The sequence below is a fragment of the Mauremys reevesii genome, linkage group 1, assembly GCF_016161935.1.
Source record: "Mauremys reevesii isolate NIE-2019 linkage group 1, ASM1616193v1, whole genome shotgun sequence".
NCBI classification, from domain to species: Eukaryota; Metazoa; Chordata; order Testudines; family Geoemydidae; genus Mauremys; species Mauremys reevesii.
Window position 1 is genome coordinate 303,196,875 of NC_052623.1, and position 16,889 is coordinate 303,213,763.

Genomic DNA, 16,889 nt, shown 5'->3' on the forward strand with positions numbered 1-16,889 from the left:
AAAAAGTCAGCCTGTAAAACATGCCTTACAGCACTGGTGGGCAACCTGCGGCCCGTGGGCTGCCCGCAGAGGGTCGGGGTGATCTACTGGCAGGCCACCAGACCATTTCTTTACATTATCACGACTGCCTGAAGCTCCCAGTGGCCAGGGTTTGCTGTTCCCAGCCAGGCCTGTGCCACTTCCCACAGCTCCCATTGACTGGGAATGGTGAACCACGGTCACTGGGAACTGTGGGCAGCAGTGAAAATGTAAACAAACGGTCTGGCAGCCCGCCAGCAGATTACCCTGATGGGCCACGTGTGGCCTGTGGGCTGCAGGTTGCCCACCACTGCCTTACAGTGAGAGACTAAAGAAGTTCTATTACAGCAGAGCGAAATCATCCAGAGCGGAGATCATCACACCAGGGTCTGAAGTGCTCACAAATTACTCCAATAAAGTGCAGGCCACCCACTAGCCCTTTGGGTGAAATCAAAGGACAAAGTTATTAGCCGAAGAGTCTGGTTCTCCAGTTAGGTGCGTACCAAACAGTCCTAAGAGTCACATGCCAAATAGATTACACTGCACATGTGCAGAGAAAGAAGGTAACTATACATTACAGGACCTGAACAGCTCAAGGATGCCTGTTCCAGCCATCAAAACTTCACCTGTACCCAGCCACTGAGAGTTCAAATCCAGTCTTAGGTAGACATTGGAAAGAAAAACAAGGAGACATGGCTTCAATCTGCTTCAGTCAAAAGTTTTAGGCGGTTTTTTGGGGTGGGCATATAATCTGCGTACAGTAGACTATTCAGAAGGCACTGAAACTATTTTTGAAATGAAAGTAAATTGCACATGCAAGTGCTTGCTGGAAAGGAAGGGTTATTAGTGGGTGGAAAAGTAGGTGGGAATAGGTGGAGAGAGGCCTCAGGTGCAGCAAGGGGAGGGGCAATTATGGGGAGGGGTATAAATGGTGATGGGTGGGTCAGATCAGATGATGGGGAGGAGTGGAGGCTGGGAGGGGATGGGACTCTGGAAGGAGGGCAGGGTGAGTGACAGTGGGACCAGGGGAGAATAGGACCAGGGGCACCTGGCATCCTCATATTCCCCTCCCATGTGCCAGGTCCTGGGAGGCCTCATCCATCTACAAGGGGTCTGACCCCTCCTCATGTGAACCAGGTTCTGGGGGAACTTGTTCTTTGGCAGAATGCACATCCCTTACCCCCTTTTTCTGCCTCCCACTCCCATGAGAGCCACCATCTGGAGAAGTGAAACTGAGAACAGAATTATTAAGAGCATGCACTGAGAACCCTCTGCCGATACAGGTGGGGAGCTGAGAACAGGCATACTCGATGCATATCACAGGCTCTCCAGCAGGGGGGAGAGGAGATGGGAATACCCGCTGCCATGAATGGAGCAGTTCACATATCTCAGAGCTATTGTGTCAAGCTGTATTCCTCTCCACGGGATGTTCCCATTTAGCTGAGAACAGAGGCGGCTCTAGGTATTTTGCCGCCCCAAGCACGGCAGGCAGGCTGCCTTCGGCGGCTTGCCTGCGGGAGGTCCCCGGTCCCGCGGATTTGGCGGCAGCCTGCAGGAGGTCCACCGAAGCCGCGGGACCAGTGGACCCTCTGCAGGCATGCCGCCGAAGGCAACCTGCCTGCCGCCCTCGTGGCGACTGGCAGAGCACCCCCCATGGCTTGCCGCCCCAGGCACGCACTTGGCGTGCTAGTGCCTGGAGCCGCCCCTGACTGAGAATATCTCATCGAGATGAATGGGCCATTTCACATTTCTCTGAGACTCCTATGCTGTAAAACCACTTCCTTCCATCCTCTATCCTTCCTAAAAAGTCCCCCTTTTGACACTGTGGTTGTTATGGTCTGCCAGGTCCACTTTTTTTAAGATGTAGACAAGCTTGCAGTTTAAAATTTGACTGTTAAGTGCTCTAAAATCTGTACAATGACTCAGATTGCCTTGAAAGTTGGTTTGCCTCATGGGGGCACTGGGTAGGTTTAGTGAGCCAAATGTGGGGTCATTTGACCAAGGATTTCCCAAGATATAACACCTTCCCTCCCCAAAAAGCCTAGTATTTTATTACATTCAAAGGTTCTACTAACTATTTTTATGCACGTCTTCTGAAATGCTAATAGCTTAATGGGATGGGAAGAGAAGGGTGAGCTGGTAAGAGGGCTTTATATTGCAGGCAATTGCAGGGGAAAAGAGTCAGTCATCGGTCTTATCACACATTTTTAAAGGTCTTACAAACACCAGATAACAGAACTGTAAAGTTCTTGGGACATAGCCCATGTCTGAGATTTCTCTCACCAGCCCTGCTAGCAACTACACATTCCAAACATTTTAAAACAGGATTATCCCAATTCCATTATAAAAAAGTTGTACAGAGGAGTCACTTGGGTATCACATAACAACTATGTGGTCTAGTAGAGTGAACAGTAGACTGGGACTTAGAAAACCTGGGCTTTAGTCCCAGATCTGCCACTGGTCTGTGGGATGACTTTGACCAAGTCACTTGACCTCTCTGTTTCTCAGTTTACCCATCTGTATAGTGGGGATAATGATGTTTCCATTACCTGGCCACATTAGCGTCTGAGCTGCATATCTACATGATAATTACAACTGCCTACATGCATCCGATGAAGTGGATATTCACCCACGAAAGCTCATGCTCCAATATGTCTGTTAGTCTATAAGGTGCCACAGGACTCTTTGCTGCTTTTACAGATCCAGACTAATACGGCTACCCCTCTGATAACTGCCTACATGACCACTAACTCCTACCAACATGATTTCTCTTTCTGTTAAAAAAAACCCTAGGAAATCTGATGCCAAAAAACTTTGTTAATGCAGAGTTACAGTTGCCCAATGGTATCCCGTGCCTTTCTATAGAATGCCAACATAAGCAAAACTCAAATTTGTGAAAACAAGGAAACACCAAGTTCAGCTACATGCCCATGCAACCTAGAAGACTCTGCTCTTTTTGAGCAATGCCCCAACACACCCATAAAACATACTTGCATTTTGCCTTTGCATGTATTGAACAAGAGCTACCTGCACCTGCTTTGCACTCAAACACTTAGCCTACAGCACAGCAAGAACACCACATCTGCTACATTTTACAACCCCTTCAACTCCTTTTACAACCCCTTCATTCCTATGCACATGTTGCTATCTAATACTATACTTTCATTATAGTCCATTAAACTCACAGACCACACTCATCTCCACCTAACTGCTGACAATCCTGATGGCAAGAAGACCCCTCTGACCTGCGAGTGATACAACCTGCACAATGCAACACTGAAATGAGGGATACTGACTCTCTCAAGGCACACATGCATCTCTTTCCTTTGATCACACAAAGAGAGGTCAGGGAGAGGGGCTCGTATACACCTCCAAAAGGACCATAGCCCCCCAGATTGCCTCACATCACAATCACAGCTCTTCCAAACTTCTAGAATTTATTCATCCACTATTCAATACAGCTAATGCAACTGGAGGGCATGCAGATAATTCCCAGTGGCTGTTGTCACCTCCAGGGGAGCGGTATTACGTCTGCTTCCATGTGTACCTTAACTCTGTATTTCCTGGTTTTCGCGAGTTTGAGTTTTGATTACCTTGACATTCTGAAAGGGACTGAGATATTACGTCCCTGCCCCTGGGCAACCTCAACTCTCTGTTAATGCAGTTTTTTGCTAGTTAATTTATTTAGTTTATCAAAGAGGTGACTTGATCATAGTCTGTAATTCTCTAAAAAGGGAAAAGTTATATGATACTAGAGGGTTCTTTAAGCTGGCCAACAAAAGTATAATAAGGTTCAATAGCTGGAAGTTAAAGTCAGCAAAATTCAAAGTGGAAATAAGTGGTGGGAAGCAACTATTGATACAGCTTATAAAGGCATGTGATATTGTATTAACTGTGTTGTAATAAATGGACCCAGAGAACCAAAGGTGTTAACATGACTCCATAATTGTACAACATTAACAAGTGTGAGACTCCAAAGTACAGAGGCCTCAGCTTCCTCAGTACCATGGCAAACACCATGAAACATCTTTTTAACCTTGTATTAAAGATACAGAAAAGAACAACAACAACAACAACGAACAGTTAGAGCACTTGAAATATAAAATATTAAGTAAGGCTTTCATGTTAATAATATACTTTATTCTCCTTTCCCCTTAAATTGTAAAGAGATTTTATAAGGGAAAAAATTGTTCGACAGTCTTTTAGATGGTATTAAAGATGGTAATAACCTTCCTTTTGGGTGAAAAGAAAATTAGTTGAGATGGGCTGGAGCTGTTATTGCTAAAGTTTGATCCCATTTCCTAGAAGCCAAAACAAGACAAACACACATGAACAAGGAGAGAAAAGAACAGGAAAGATAGAAAATACAGAAAGATGTGGACTTTCACTTGTAACCTCACTGCAGGAAAAACACGGCCATGGCATACACTTTTATCAGTCACTCCCAGACCTGACAAACTTGTACCAGCATTGGGCTGTTTAGGGCATTGCTTTTAGTTGCCTCTTTCTCGTCACAGGCTTACAACAGTGTTGCAAAATGTACAGTCTTGGCCAGCTGAGCCAGATTTAATGTTAAAATGGGTTAATGTGACAGAAGGAAATAAGGAGAAGGATAGGAAAGAGAAGGAATAAGATGGTGAAGGAAAAGAAAATATGGGGGGAAAGGAAGGGACAAGAGCATGAACCACAGTGTCACATCCCAGAGGGTGTTTTGGATTTAGCCATAACCAGGGCAAAGTGGCAAAGTCATCTGAGTCCCTGTTTCTAGCCCAGTTTGGTCAGGACATCTCTCAGGATCAGGACAATGAAGGCCTAATAGTGTGATGGTGGTTCCCTGGGTCCCAGTAGACAGTAGAAGCAGCAGACATGATCTTGAAGCTCATTCCTTCTGGTTCAGCCATCTGCCAGCCAGCAGTGGCTGTCAGACAGCTCTTAATTCCCGCCCTCTAGTCTTTTTTAAGGACCCCCAAAAGGCATTGCTGGGTGGAATAGCCTATCCTCTCATTATTTTGTCCAACAATTAGGTCTAACTTTTGACACACCAATTTTGGTCTATTGATTTCTGGACTGACGCTTCTCTTGTTTACCAGGCCTGATCTTATCACAGTCCTTAAATTATATCTTGTAGGTCTTTTTGTTTGGATTAACGAAGTCTTTCTGTCTCCCTTTTGAACCCCTTTCCATCAACATTTATTGTTATAGGTTATTGTGACATTTTATGACTTTACTCACTTCTCACATTTAAGCTCACAATAAATTTGTTAGCCCATATGATGGGATATCATCCCACACAAGCACTGAGTGGGTTAATGTGGGTCAGGAAGGACTAATTAAACTTAGATGGTGCACCTGGAGGGGAACCAATGTGTGATGTTGATAGACCAGGTGCCAGCTCATAACAAGGCCCCTAGATCTCATTGAACACTGACAAATACAATCTGGCTCACTTGTGTGTTAGTATAGTTAAAACAGATATCAGTGTGACGGGTTCCCTCCAGGGTAACACCTGGAACTGAGGTACCACTGAGCTGCCCTGACCCACCAGCCTAGGCTCCCTCTCACACTGTGCTGCTGTGACAAGTTGCAAAGCTCGCCAACCTTGCTCTTTCATCCAATTTACCCTCTCAGGGCCAGTGTGGGGAGTACACCCCATCCTAGGGATCATCCATCACAAAGCAGTCTTGCCTGGGTGACAAGATAGACTGGAGACTCCATATGAAGGTTGTTATAGTGCTTGAGGAGTTCACACTTGATACTTAGTTGGTGAAATCTAATTGTAGAACACACAACCAGCTGGGGTGACCTCGTTTGTTACAGTTTGCCCTGACAGGGGCACTCATTGTCATGGGCAATTCCAGACAGCTTGACACAGGGATTGATAAGGCCTAATGGTGATGAAGTTCAGCTGGGGAAGGAGCTGGGTTGGGAGTATATAGCCAGGAAGTGAGAGAAGAAAAGGGCTGCAGGGACATGGTCTGTAGTCACTCTTTAGAGGAAAAGGGAGTTGGCCAAGGTCAATGAGGAGAGCCAGGGGAAGAATACACCCTAGGGTGCTGCCTGGACTGGGGAAACTTAAAAGACTTACAAGAGGCCAGAGGTCAATTAGCCATTAGGAGCAGAGGAAGCTCCAATATAAACTTATAGGTAAGGAGATAGAGAGGTGGGGTAGGAAGGAGCCAAGGAAACAGCAACAGGATCTGAGACTGAGCAGACCTAAATTGCTAGTCATAGGGTCCCTGAGCCGGAATCCAGAGTAACAGGTGGGCCCAGATTCCCCTGCCGGCCACTGGGAAATGGCGCAGGAACTAGAGGTGGAACAGAAGATCATCTGAGGTAACATCATCCAGCTTCTTTGGTGGGACTTTGTTGCCCTGGAAGGGAGGGAATTATATAGTGAACCGCTCAGAGGCTGAGTCATGAAAAGGGAGCACCAGAGTCACACACACACACAGAGAGCGGGGCCACAGCATGAGCAACTGACAGAAGGGGGCACCAGCTGGGGTCAGAGATAATTCCCAGACCCAGCCACAAGGAGGTGCACCTGCAGTGAGGGAACCCCTTTAGAGCCCAATTATTACAACAGTGGTAAACTCTTCATCACTCATGATGCACTCATGATGCACTGCTTGCATCCGAAGAAGTGGGTATTCACCCACGAAAGCTCATGCTGCAAAACATCTGTTAGTCTATAAGGTGCCACAGGATTCTTTGCTGCTTCTTCATCACTCGGAGTCTTTAAATGAAGATTGAATGTTTCTTAAAGATATTCTCTACCTCAACCACATGTTGTTGGAATACAATATATTAATGCATCATTAGGATGTTTATTTCTACTACTAGCTCTAGCAGAAACATATAACACTTTATATATTAAAGCTTTGGAGAAGACCATCCTGCGGTAACAGTTTGGCCCACAACAATAGTTTGACTATGGTTTCCACTGAAATCTCTGAATACCACATGCTAGGCAGTGATGCTTGTCAGTCTAGGGCTTAATCTATCAACCTCACTCATATAAGTAGTCCCATTTACTTAAACAAGACTCTATGGGTGAGTGAGAATTACTAGCATGAGTGACAGTTGCAAGCATTGGCCTTTTTTCTGTATGTAAAGGATGATGTCCATACATATACAGTATGCTTACCAGGCAGTTTTATAACTTTCTGATCAATCACGTCATAACAATGGTACTGAGAAAGAGAGGTGTGTGATCTAGGGCACTTCCATTATCTCAAGCAGGAGAGTCTAATTTATTATAACTCTGTATTTTATGTCAGCATGTGTTTGGGAATAACAACAAAGCTGTATATTTGCATATTTGCAAGATGGAAAATGCAGATGCCCTTATTGTTGTATTGTTGCCAGTTATCAAATGAATATGTTCTTCTCACTATGGACAGCAATGCGGTAATTCAAGGCTAAGCCTAGTGCTGACATTTATCAGATACCTGTATCACTATCAAGTATTGCAACAAAAGCAGCAGTGATTAGTATTGGGCTTAGAATTCCTCAGGTACGTTCCTATTGTTCCTTCCTACTTATCCCCCATTCCTTAAATGAGGCGTTGGAGTCATGTCCTCATACTGCTTCCCGCCACATCCGTGAAAATGCAATTGCCCAGTCATTGCACTCTGCCAGGTCACTGGAAGAGCATTCGTGCACAAGCTGCTGGCATCACAGAAGATGTTTCATATTTTCAGGCTCTCTGCCACAGTCATTGGTATTGGGACAGTGATATAGGCCCAGCTGAACATCACATCTCCAGACCAACCAATTCCAGTCCAGAGTTGATTAAGGCAACACCATATAGTCTGGGGTTGATCTGCACTGGATGGAAGGTGCTTGACGGGTGGGAGCCAAAGTATCCCGGATACAGAGTCATTCTCTACTCTACTCTAATCAATCCCCGTTCATATCTACCTGTGATATGTTGTGTCAAATTCAGAAGCTATTCATTACATGACTAACCTGTTCATTGATCAGAAGTAGTTTGATAACTTGTATAAGGCAATACAACAGTAGTCACTCAAACAATTTTAAAATATCACACAAGAGTGAGATAGGTCAAAAATTGTTTGAGTTCGATGGTTCCTTACCAGGCTTCAAAAGGGCCACTATCTTGGCTTGTCACCAGATTTTAAGTATCTTGAGCTAGATGAGACAAATCTTGAACATACTCAAGAGCCACTTCTATGTATTTAGGCCGAAATTTTTGATCTCTTGAGTTTGGATGTCATTTAGGCCTCCTGCTTTCCCTATTTTCAAGATATTGATGCCAGAGTCCAATTCCTTCATGGAGAAGGGCACTGTAAGATCTAGATTGCTGGATGTATCCAGAAGTATTTTCTCAAGTGACGACCAGTTGGTAGCGGTCCACTTATTCTTCCCATGTAGTAGCATTTGGAGGGCAATCTGATCACTCGGGATGTTGAAATGTCAGAGTTGGAGAGTCTACATATGGTCTACCATGTGTTTTTTTTGCTGTTAAGTGTCATATCCATGGATTCTATCAAATTCTGCCAGGATTTTAGGTGTTCTTAAGCAATTTCCAACAGTAGATGTTCACCAGTAGCTATTGTGTTATCACCAAAGGGGTCTTCTTGGAATTTGTGCCTGGATTCCTAAGACAGTATGGCTGTTTGGGGAGTTAGGCCAAGAGTATATTCCCTCTGACATCCACAGATATGTTTCACCTAATAGACAGATGCACAGCATCGACAAAGCAGCCATATTTCTTGGTATCAGTGCAATAGATCTGACAGCTGTGTCAAGATCTTTGGTGAATGCCCGCTTGTTTGCTCTGTTGAAGTTGAACTTCATTCTGACACCATGACAGAAAAGACACCAGTGTTTACCTCAATTCCCATAGTGTGGTGGTGTGCACTTGGAATTAGGTCTGGCACCAATTTTCTACACGTGTGAGCTAATGTAGTACTAACAAAGCTTAGGTCAGGGTTATACACATGCTTTCACTGGCCACTGTTAAAAGAACTAGGGAGCTGCAGGCTCAGCTGATGAGCAACTGCCAAGTTTCTATCATCTTTGCTCTCTGTATAGCTCCCTTGACTGTTATGGCTGTTGAAATCACCATTTAATGTGTGGTACTCTTTGTTGTCATACATGTGGGTCGACGAAATTAAATAGTAAATCTGGTGGCTTCTACATGGACATTATGGAGATTTTATCTTGCTCTGCGGTGAGAAGTAGATATTATTCTCTTCCGTTTTTTAGATGGATGCAATCCTGATACCTGGCTTAACAATACAGTGCTGCCAAATTGACTGTGTGGTCTCTCCACAGCTAACATCATTCCTAATGTCCTGGGTCATTTGTCCTGTAATCCTGAATGTATCTCCTGTAGGCAGAGAACATGGCACTGGTGTTTTGCGTAAATATCAGCAATCGTTTCCTGTTTAGGAGCTGACAGTCCTACAACATTTTATGGAGAGAACAGTCATTGTGGGCCTAAAGAGGACCTTTGGTGTCCAGGTTGGATGCACATTGACATCCATTGACATCTTCCTTTGTTTTGTAGCATCCCAGGAATAGTCAGGATGAGCTCTACTCTTCTGCCAGGCCAAATTGATAGCAGCAAGGGCCGGGTTCAATACATAGGGGTCCTTTCCCTACAACATAATGCAAAACCAGCTCGAGCCCCCACCCAGTGACCTGGGAAAATCTTACACACACCCCTGGGCGCCTCAAAGAGGCAAGACTTCCCCTCTCGCAAGCACAGAGTCTCGGTGTAGCAGAGATAAACAACATAGCATTAAATTGGGAAAACACCTCAACTAGAGTTCATAGACCAAACCATGAGCAAAGACCCACCCCAGGAAATTGGGCTGTGTCCTCTTCCCTGGGCTCTTGAGTCCAGCAACCCCAAAATCACCCCAAGACTCCAAAGTCCAATACCCCAAATGTCCATAGAGTCCAGCAACCCAAAGATCACCCACAGTCCCAAAAGTCCCGCAACCCAAAAGTCTCTGTCCTGGGTCAGTGCAGTCCCAGAGTTCAAGAGTCTATCTGCAGGGTTTCCCCCCACCCCCAGCCTGGTTAGAAAGGGGCACCTTATGTGGTCTGGGGCTGACTGCCCTGCCTCTCTGTGGGGTTCTGCTTCAGCCATCCCCACAAACTGCTCAGCTCCACTAGTTGCTCTGCTCCATCAGTCGTCCCGGGATCTGCTCTAGCCGTCCCCACAAACTGCTTGGCTCCGCTCGCTCCATGGGCTGCTCCAACCATCCCACAAACTGCTCCGCTCTGCCAGCTGCTCTGCTCCACCAGCCGTCCTGTGATCCACTCCAGCTGTCCCCACAAACTGCTCGGCTCCACTCGCTCCGTGGGCACTCCAACTGTCCCCACAAACTGCTTCACTCCGCCAGCTGCTCTGCTCCACAATATAGCTTCAGGCTCCCCCACTAGTTAGTACAGCACTCAGTGCTCTCAGCTCAGCAATTTCAGCTCTTAGTGATTGCAGCTCATAGTAGGGGAGCCCCAGTGCTGATGCACCATTAGCCCAAAGTGAGTTCAGCTCAGTAACCTGTAACGAGATTCTTAAGGGAATCAAAAATCAGCTCTGACATTCAACAATGGAGAGAGGAGACAGTGTAATTGGTGCTTCTGGCTCACACAAGGGGCCCACACCACCAGGTACAAATACCTGTCCCCAGCCTCTCTACATTCCCTGGGTTTTGGAACCCATGTCCCTTGTCTAGCGAGTGCTACTTAGTTGATGGTGAGACTCTCTGTCATAGAACAGTTTCATAGTTCCTCATTTACATAATCAGGGTGACAACACTTTATTCCTCCTGCCCCAATAACAAAGAAATTGGGGATCCCACAGCTGTGAAAGTAACCATTTTAGGCTGCCATGGGCTATGCTAGGTGGGGTGGGTGTGCCTATGCAAACATGATCAGCCTCTGAAATTCTTTTCCAGATTCACCATAATTCACCACCAGATGTAAGGGTAGAGCTCATCCTGACTCTGCTTACAGTTATATGAAAATTATTATTGAATTTTTAAGGTATTTTTTTTAAATCAGACTGTAGGATTCAAACTTTCAAAAGGCAGGAGCCCAGACTTTTGACTGTACAGACAGCTTCTACAATGGTGCATATAAAAAACTAACCCTTCACATGCACAATTATTTAACTTGAATTCAAGTGCAGCTGCAGGTCAGTTTTTGCACGTGCAGTTTTTGTGCAAGCTAAGGGCCTCCCTTGACAGAGTATATCTCTAATTGGTAATCTATGAATAAGCAGCCTCAAAGGTTGTGAATCCTGCTTAACACCTTGTACTATCACTTTCCCATTTCTTATTACTGAGATGCTACAAAACAAAGGAAGATGTCAATGGATGTCAATGTTCATCCAACCTGGACACCAAGGGTCCTCTTTGGGCCCACAATGACTGTTCTCTCCATAAAATGTTATAGGACTGTCAACTCCTAAACAGGAAACGATTGCTGATATTTACGCAAAACACCAGTGCCATGTTCTCTGCCTACAGGAGATACACTCAGGATTACAGGACAAATGACCCAGGACATTAGGAATGATGTTAGCTGTGGAGAGACCACACAGTCAATTTGGCAGCACTGAGGACTAAGTGGGGCCAGCTAAGGGAGATAGTTGTAACCCAGCTCCAGAAGGAGAGATGAGCTCTTGCCAAAAGTAAAGACTTGAAGGCAGAGAGAGAACTCTGTGGGGACTGTGACTAGACCTTAGAGGGCAGGCTTCAGAAGAACCCTGAAAGACAGCAAGTGCAGTACTCAGAAAAAAAGAAAAATAATGGGCCTGATTCTCCTCTCACTTACAGTGGTGTAAATCAAAGTATGCATGACATGCTTATCTTTGCACTAACATGTTCCACTCAATGCACCAGCCTGTGGCTCTGTCTCATACAGGCCTGCCAATGCAGGGGGGTGAGGGGCAATTGCCCAGGGTCCCAGGCGATTTTAAAGGGCTCAAGTTCCCCTGGCTGCCGCCAGCGCAGCAGGGCTAAGGCAGTCTTCCTGAGCCCTCACTCCACTACTCCATGCCTCTCCCGGAAGCGGCCGATGTCCCTGCAGCCCCTGGGGAGGGGGGTCTCCATGCGCTGCCCCCACCCTGAGCGCCGACTCTGCAGTGCCCATTGGCTGGGAACTGTGGCCAATGGAGCTGCAGGGGCAGGGCCTGCGGGCAGCAGTGCACGGAGACCATCTGAGACCCCCACCTAGGAGCCACTGCCAGAGGGGTGTGCCAGTCACTTTCGGGAGATGCCGAGGCAAGCACTGATCCTCTGACCCCCTCCTGCACCCCAACCCCCTGCCCCAGCCTAGAGCCTGCATCCCGCACCCCAAATCCCTCCCAGAGCCTGCACCCCTTCCCACACCCAAACTCCCTCCCAGAGCCTGCACCCATTCCTGCACCCAAACTCCCTCCCAGAGCCTGCACCCCACACCCCCTCCTGCACCCCAAACCCCTACCCCAGCCTAGAGCCTGCATCCCACACCCAAACTCCCTCCCAGAGCCTGCACCCCGCACCCTTTCCTGCACCCCAACTGCCTGCCTCAGCCTGGTGAAAGTGAGTGAGGGTGGGGGAGATTGAGCAATGGAGGGAGGGGGGATGGAGTGAGCAGGAGGTGGGGCCTCAGAAGGGGTGGGAAAGGGGTGTGGTCTCTGGGAAGGGGCGGGGAAGGGTCTTTGAGTTTGAGCAATTAGACAGTCGGCAACCCTACTGGGCGGGCATGTGGAAGCCCTGGCAATGCCAGAAGAGCGCTCCCAGCAGCACAGCCGTCAGCTCGCTGGGCACCAGCCAGCACAGGCGCAGCACCGCCCAAATGTCAGGGGGACCATGTCCGCATGGACACAGCTTGTGTGTGCGCGGGGGCCCACTGACTATTCTGCCTTGGGGCCTGGAATTGCTCTCAATGGGCCTTGTCTCCGATACTGAAAATATTATGTGTATCCTCTTGCACTCTCTTCCCTATGGGGCACGTGGCCCTAAGTAAGGGACAGAGCACAGTAGAGCTGATCAAAAAATTAAAACAAAATATACTGAAAAATGTTAAAGTTATTTGCACATCACAGGATTTGAAATGGACTCAGTTTTCGTTTTCCTATTTTTTTCATGAAATTCTTTAATTGACTTTCCTCCCCCCAGATTTATTTGTTTAGAGAAAATGGACTTTCAGGAAGTGGTCTACCAAGAAACCTTGGTTTCGGTAAACAAAATTTTTAGCTAAATTATTTTGAAGAGAACAGACAATCATTTTGATAAACATTTCAATATGTCACAAAAAGGTTTTTTTTAAAAAAAAAATCAACGTTTTGCAGATTTCTTGTTTGAATTAAAAATATATTTTTTAAATATTTTGTCAGGCTCTAGTGCAGAGCGTGTGTGTGTGTGTGTGTGTGTGTGCATGCACATGTGCACAAAATGTGCTTCAGAAAGCAAATTCCTTCTCCCGGCTCTTTGGTGCTCATGGGCATTTTTTCCACTGCTAAGGGATCCCATGGACTGATGCAGAGTGAGACAAAGACATGGACTTTCTTTCTGTTCCTGCCTTGTGATTTGTGCCTCAAGAGATAGTACGAGAAAGCATTTCCTGGCCCTCAAACAGGAATGCAAGAGGATAAGTGTATTCATTTGGCTCATACCAGAAGTCTGCAAACAGTGTCAAATCAATAGCTTTTCCTCTCTAAATAACTTTAACCTAAGATAGCACCAAAACAGAAGAATGAAGTCAGTAATGCTTTGGTGTGAAAATGTTCCTTTCCTATGACAAAATGCCTTCTTTGGGGGATCAGTTTGTCTATTTCTAGTTTGTAGTAACAGCTCAAACCCAGCTGAAAACAGTATTTCATGTGTTCAATGGTATTTTATTAGGGGTGAAAGTAACTTACAGGACTTACCAGTACTGCCAGAGTCCTGAGGGGGCGTGGCCTCAACTGGAAGAGGCGGGGCCCCTCAAGATTTAAAGGTCTTGGGGCACCAGCTGTGGCTGGGAGCCCCAGGGCCTTTAAATCAACCCGGGGCTCAGGGGCAAATTAAAGGGCCCATGGATCAGGCCGCCGCAGAGCCCCGAGCCCTTTAAATTCCCCCCGCAGCTCCGGCAGCCGGGTTCGAGTGTGGATTTAAAGGGCCCAGAGCTCCCGCCACTGCAGGGGGGGAATTTAAAGGGCTCTGGACTCCATGCAGCCACAGGGAGCTCTGAGCCCATTAATTCCCAGCCCCAGCCCGGCTGCCGGAGCTGCGGGGGGAATTTAAAGGGCTCTGGGTTCCCTGCAGCTGCGGGAGCTCTGAGCCCTTTAAATTCCTGCCGAGGAAGCTGGTGCGGTCCGGCACAGCGTACTGGCTCCTGCCGGTACGCCGTACTGGACTGTACCGGCTTACTTTCACCTCTGTATATTATGTTTATCACAAGCTAAATATGAGTCAACAGTGTAACACTGTTGCAAAAAAAGTGAACATTATTCTGGGATGTATTAGCAGCTGTGGGGTAAGCAAGACACGAGAAGTAATTTTTCTGCTCTACTCTGCACTGATTAGGCCTCAACTGGAGTATTGTGTCCAGTTCTGGGTGCCACCTTTCAGGAAAGATTTGGACAAATTGGAGAAAGTCCAGAGAAGAGCTATAAAAATGCTTAAAGGTCTAGAAAACATGACCTATGAGGGAAGATTGAAAATATTGGGTTTGTTTAGTCTGGAGAAGAGAAGACTGATAGTGGACATGATGACAGTTTTCAAGCACATAAAAGGTTGTTACAAAGAAGAGGGAGAAAATTGTTCTTCTTAACCTCTGAGGATAGGACAAGAAGCAATGGGCTTAAATTGCAGCAAGGACGGTTTAGGTTGGACATTAGGAAAAACTTCCTAACTGTCAGAGTGGTTAAGCACTGGAATAAATTGCGTAGGGAGGTTGTGGAATCTCCATCACTGGGGATTTTTAAGAGCAGGTTGGACAAACACCTGTCAGGGATGGTCTAGATAATACTTAGTCTTGCCTAGAGTGCAGGGGACTGGACTAGATGACTTCTCAAGGTCCCTTCCAGTTCTATGCTTCTATAATTCTATATATGGGGCAGTTTCAGATATTAACATTGATGTGTTGCAGCCAGAATAACATTTAATTTGAAACTGCTTATATGAGCTCTTCCTGGTGAATCTGATGGAAGATTTTAGGCCTAAATGCTTAAATCTGGTTCTGTGGGATTTCTCCCTTGACGTTGGAAGCTCTCTTTGGGCTTGAAAGGGTTGAGAAATTTTTTCTAAAGGAAAAACAGAAAAGCCTGCTTCAGGAGGAGGAATACTTAAGCACTCACATCTCTGGATAAAAGACAATTGTAAGTCTGGGGATAATTACAGTAGATGCATGCAAATTGCTAATCTTCTACTGAACTATAATGGCCTGTGCAATTGGGTAAGAAGCTCTGAAACTAGCCAACAGCATGACAGTCTACACCGATTAAAATTTCATAGCAGATTTATGTGATTTACTATAATACAGGCTTGGGTTACATTATTCAAACTTGATCTTATATTTTCTTTGTGTAATCAACCCATGCTAATGTGTCTTATTAAAGCCAAATGATTTTTAAACTAGAACAAAGGACTATAGCAATATAGAAATCACCGTTGACCACTTGTCCATCTAGTCCCGTGTCTTGTCTCTCATCTTGGCCTGTTAGAGATCCATAAAAAGGAGGAGCAAGAACCCTATAATGGACAATTATGGAATAACTTGTCATCAGTTCAAAGATTTAAGGGCAGAAGGAAAGGAGTCTAGTGCCATATCTGACAAGATTCTTCAGCCTCAGCCAATAAACTTTAAAATAGTTACAAAAGACCTATGGTAATAAACTAAAAAGGAAGAAATGCTATGATAAGAATATCAAACTGTTACCCCCCTGCAAGTAGGATAGGAATGTGGATTTTAAAGAAATTGCAGGTAATTTAACAGATATAAAATCTGCACCAACAGTCATACTTCATAAATAACTATCCAGCTGGAAGGCCTCTCCTACAAGAGGAATAATAGACATCTAAATAAAACCAAGGAGAACATCCCCTAATGCATCCAGAATGCTATTGACAAAGCTTGTGAACTGACAGAAGTAACGCAAGTCCACCCAATCACTGACAATAAAAAGAGCAGGAATAGCAAACTCAGGATTTGAGTTAGATCTACACAAAAGGAACTCTTTTGAGAATGAAAAGTGACCGTGTGACTAACAAACAATCAAGTTTCACAAACAGCAGTTATTGGCAGATGTCCAATAAAAAGCAGAATAACCGTCTCATTCATCAATGAGTTCAGGTTGTCTGCCCTGAACTGCATCCTAGATGTTATTTGTGTGTTTTGTTAATTAGTTGTATTCATTTGTTGGAATTATAGCTTACAGTGAAGGATATTATGATATCATGTGATAATAAAAGCAGCAAAGAATCCTGTGCCACCTTATAGACTAACAGACGTTTTGCAGCAAGTCTTGCATCTGAAGAAGTGGGTATTCACCCACGAAAGCTCATGCTGCAAAACGTCTGTTAGTCTATAAGGTGCCACAGGATTCTTTGCTGCTTTTACAGATCCAAACTAACACGGCTACCCCTCTGATACTTGACACCATGTGATATTAAAATTCTGATATATTATACTGAACAAAATTATAACATTAGTGAATGGAATCAGTGCCTACTGACTCCTGCCATGTAACAAGGGCATAACCATGTGTAAACCCTAACCGATGTCATGTGGCTGGAGGCAGGAAAAAAACAGATACTCATCTTCTCGTAACTGTTGTTTTTCAAGATGTGTTGTTCAAGTCCATTCCAATCAGGTGTGTGCGTGCCGTGTGCATGCCAAACAGAAGATTTTTCCCTTAGCAGCAT

The 16,889-nt window shown here is 45.5% G+C and overlaps 1 long non-coding RNA gene across 3 annotated transcripts in view; it reads left to right on the forward strand.

The window, feature by feature from the left end:
* Positions 1-16,889, forward strand: part of LOC120395905 — a 34,568-nt gene that overhangs the window by 605 nt on the left and 17,074 nt on the right. For all 3 annotated transcript variants that reach the window (XR_005592880.1, XR_005592881.1, XR_005592879.1), the window contains exon 2: positions 367-513. This is a non-coding gene — a long non-coding RNA (uncharacterized LOC120395905). The remainder of the gene's footprint in view (positions 1-366; positions 514-16,889) is intronic.